This window comes from Pinus tabuliformis, chromosome 5_1 (genome assembly GCF_031772625.1).
Source record: "Pinus tabuliformis cultivar Carrire ecotype Pingquan chromosome 5_1, CPIR1, whole genome shotgun sequence".
In the NCBI taxonomy this organism is placed as follows: domain Eukaryota; kingdom Viridiplantae; phylum Streptophyta; class Pinopsida; order Pinales; family Pinaceae; genus Pinus; species Pinus tabuliformis.
Window position 1 is genome coordinate 977,065,590 of NC_142305.1, and position 4,404 is coordinate 977,069,993.

The following is a 4,404-nucleotide window of genomic DNA, read 5'->3' on the forward strand; positions in this document are numbered from 1 at the left end:
ATGGGAGCTCAATCAGAACACTTCAACATATCAGAGAATTCAACATGTACTCAGGGGGGAGAATGACCCTTTGCCCTTGATGTCAAAGGGGGAGAGAGACTTGGTGTTGCCATCAAGTCCAAAGGGGGAGATTGTTGGAATTATGACACGAGTGTTGTCCTTTATGGCAACTCACTCAGATGACAGATCACAGTATGCAGGTTAACAACACAGTGTTATAGATCAGACTTCACAGAATGAAGAAAGAGAGGTATATGTAGGTTCACCATTGGCCAAATTGTGTATACACGTAGGTTCATTGTATACAAGTCATGTATACGTACACACGCACTTTCAAAAAAGGAAAAGCGTGTATACCTTGGAAAACTAAGTTTTTTGTCCGAAGTATTTGGTCCATGGTATTTTGATCCATGGTATTGGTCCAAGGTATCGGGTCTGAGGTATTGACCCTAGGTATTTGGTCCAAGGTATTTGTCCTAAGTGGTTTTGGTCCATGGTATTGAGAAAGGTCTACAAACTATAAAAGGAGGAGAAGATCATTAGGCCAGGGTGTGCAAGTATCGAATATCTGATGAAGTGTGAGATCTAATATGCAGGTTATTGGCTTTTGGTGATGTGCTTGATCTGAACCAAGGATGAACCTTAGCATTTGATGAAGGATAAGACCTAATGATGTATCAGGATCTTAAGGCTTGAAGTGAATTATCTTTATGTGGTTTGATCATGTATCTGAATAACTGGCACATGTTGTACTCTGTAAATATGATGATTTGGGTATGACTGAAGTCTGGAATAGTTGTAATGTTTAAAACATCATTTACAGATATGTACGCAGGTTCACTTTAGAAAAGGAGCGTATACATGCTGGTTCTGCATATCAAAGCAGCACATACATCATCAATTTGATTTACAGATCTGTACGCTAGTTCGCTTTGAGGAAAGCGCGTATGCATGTAGGTTCGACACATGGAAGTAGTGTATACCTTATAAAATATGTTTTAGATGCTTCTATTTGTTGTTGTTGTGTTCTGGGTTCTAGCTTGGGTTCTGGTTATTGTATTATGGTGAAAACATTCTGAATGATCATATTGATGGGTTGTCAAAGTGATTGATTGATTCGGTTTTGATTGGTTCAAAATGAGATTGGTTGATGGAAATATATTTGATGATTGAATGATGTTGTTGATGGATCCAATCTGAAAAATTATGAAACCATGGTCCTTGGAAGAAAAGAGAAGGTTGTAGCCTTCTGTAGGCCAGCACCTGCGTACTAGTAAATATATCAACTAGTATAAGATCTAGGGGGTTGTAGCTCCCTTCCAGTAGAAACTAGAGAATGAGAGAAGGTTGTAGCCTTCTATAGGTAGAAGCCTGCATATTGGTATAAGACTGCACTAGTACAAAAATTGTAAACATACTTTTATTATTATTAAAATAAGATAGAGACGACAGCAGCAGGTGGTTTTCACCCACATTGGGTTTCCACCTTATATCTTGGTGTTCATGTGTGTTGCTTATGTGTGATGCTTTATTCTATTTTTACTGCACTGTCTAATGAATTCCTGATATACTGGTTAAAGTTCAATGCATGATAATTTGGGTAAATCAAAAGATATCTGCATATACACTGGTTGCATTAAGTACAGTTGCGTATACACACTAGTTCACTAAGCTGAAGTAGCGTATACAAATCAGTTTTGAAAATTAAATTATTGATCTGGTAATATTGATTCACCCCCCTCTCAGTATTATTTCCAACAATTCTTCTATTCCTATGTTACATTCTTCTATATTTGATATTAAAGGCTCCATTTTTGGTTTTCTAGCTACATCATTTGAATTAAATGAGTCTTCTAATGGGATAATCCCTTAGGCAAAAAGTTATTTTTAAGGTTTAAAATCTCAGAATCATCATTGATTATTTCTTCTATTTCTACCTTTTCCAACTTATCTATTTCTACTTTAGTGAATTTAGTGGGTTTATGTACAGTATTTACATCGATATTACCATCTATGATGTCATCTATTGTACAATAAGTATCTATGTTACAGTTTTGGAATTCTCCCTCAACATTCATGAAATCATAGATTTGAGAATCTTATGAAAAAATCTTCCAATATTTCAAATTATCAGGTAGAACAGGTCGGTGTCTTACTTCTACAGTGTACTATTGGTTGGGTTGAAAAGGTAATATGAAAGTGCTAGCAAAGGTAGCCAAACTGTGAGCTTGCATGTTCTGTTTCCTTGGAATAATAGCAAAATTAATTTCAAGTAGTTCTTTAATTAGGTCTAGAAAAATTTCTCTATATTGGCTCAGTCTAGGATTATTCACAGAATACTCTCCTCTAATTTTTTTTATGATCAATTCAGAGTCTCCCATTACAGAAACTCTCTTGGCTCCAAGTTTTCTCACAATTTGTAATCCTAAGACTAAAGCTTCATACTCTCCCATGTTATTTGTGCATTTAAAATTTAATATAAAGGCATGACCTTCAGAATGGTTATTTTCCATGTTATGAATCCAAACTCCTACACCTGCTCCTAATCTATTCACTGAACCATCAAAGTCTAAGTGCCACCTTGATTCATGAAATATGTTTTCACTGTCAGGTGCTTTGTATTTTTCTTCTGGACCTGTGATTTCATTTCTTCCATTGTCTGAATTATACAAGTTAAATGATTCCATATCAGAATGCATGGAGTATATAGGGTAATTCTATGGTTTTTCTGAACTACTTACCATGTATTTCATCAAGGTTTCTCTATAAAGATTTCTTTGCTAACCAAATATATATATGGTAGCATATGACATGTCTAACTATAGGGATCCCTGCAATTTTGCTCCCCATGAACGAGATAATAGCATTCCATAATTGGGTGGGATATCAGCAACTACTATGTCCATGACAATACTCTTTGCTGGGCACTAGACTAGAGTTACACACAAATCTTTAATTAGGCCAAGACATTTGACTTGACTAGAATCAAACGAAAACAGGTCCTTGTAGGGTTTGGTGATATCTATGTTTAATCTTTCCATGATTGCTTTAGGCATTGGGTTATGGGATGCCCCTGAATCTAGCATAGTTGTTGAAAATAGCAACAAGACATGCTAAAAATAGAAGTGCTAAAAATATCACTGCTATAAATAGCAGATCAGGTACTAGTGTTGGACATAGCAGCAAGGAATGAAAAATGGAATTGATATAAATAGAATTTCTAAAAATAGAATTTCAGGTTATATTCCTATTTTAGTTAGTCCCTGAACTAAAATAGAGAAATAAAATTCGAATTTGATCTTAGCAGCTATTAGTAAAATAATTAATTAATTCATCTTGAGTTTATTAGTTGTATAAAATCAAACATGAAGTCTATGTGGGGACATGCAACAGTTTCTCCATTAATTGAGGAATTTATCCATCAATTAAAGAGATAAGGAGTCTAGTTAGATTAATTCAAACCGTTTGTTGAATTAATTTTGAGTTCAGTTAGTTAATGCTTGCATTCATGTAACTGTTGCTCTCCAAATAACTGAATATTCTCTGATAAATAACTCATGCATGTTAGTTCAGTTAGAGACCCAGTTGAGATCAGATGGAGGGACAATGTACTATCAGTTGGAGGATTTTTCCTATATAGGAAACTCATCCATGCAGAAGGAATCATCTCCTTCAGGTTTGTGTAGTTATTTATGAGCTAAGTGAGTAGCGTGAGGTGGGAATTCACACAAGTGGAAGCACTGGACCCCAGGAAAAACCACGCAAGGAAATAGGAGGCTTAGAGGGCAGAGGAGAAGGTTGTGAGAGCTTTTGAATGTCTATGAGCAACATTGTTTGATTGCAGAGAGAGCAGGATAGCTTGAGAGCTTATTCTTTTTGTAACTCGAACATATTTCCACTTGTATGATAATACAGAGATTGGGGTTTTAGGCTGAGGCTTTCCCCGGGTTATTTCTTCTGTGTTATGTGCGATTGATTTCTCATTCTCATTTATATGTGTTCTCATTGATCTTGCTCATATTCGATTAAGCTTCCGCAAAGTTTGTTGCAGAAGTAGATCTTGTATTTTGCTTTAGTCTATTGCATAATCTGTTGATCTACAGTGGGAATTTCTACATGGTATCAAAGCAAAGGTGATCAAAGTGAAGAACAGTATACAAGAAAGGAGAAGTTCGAAGTTTGAGGTTCTTGAATATAGAAAGCGAGTTATTATCACATCTCAATTTCACCAATGGCATTCAATGGTTGAAAATGTGAGTATGCCCTTGATGGCAACTCGAATTATATAGCCTATAAGGATCACATGGAAGCAATATTAGAGGAAAATGGTATAAAGGACTTCATTGATCAAGAAGTCCCTAAGGCGGCAACAGCTAATGCTATGGAATTGGCGGAATGGAAGAA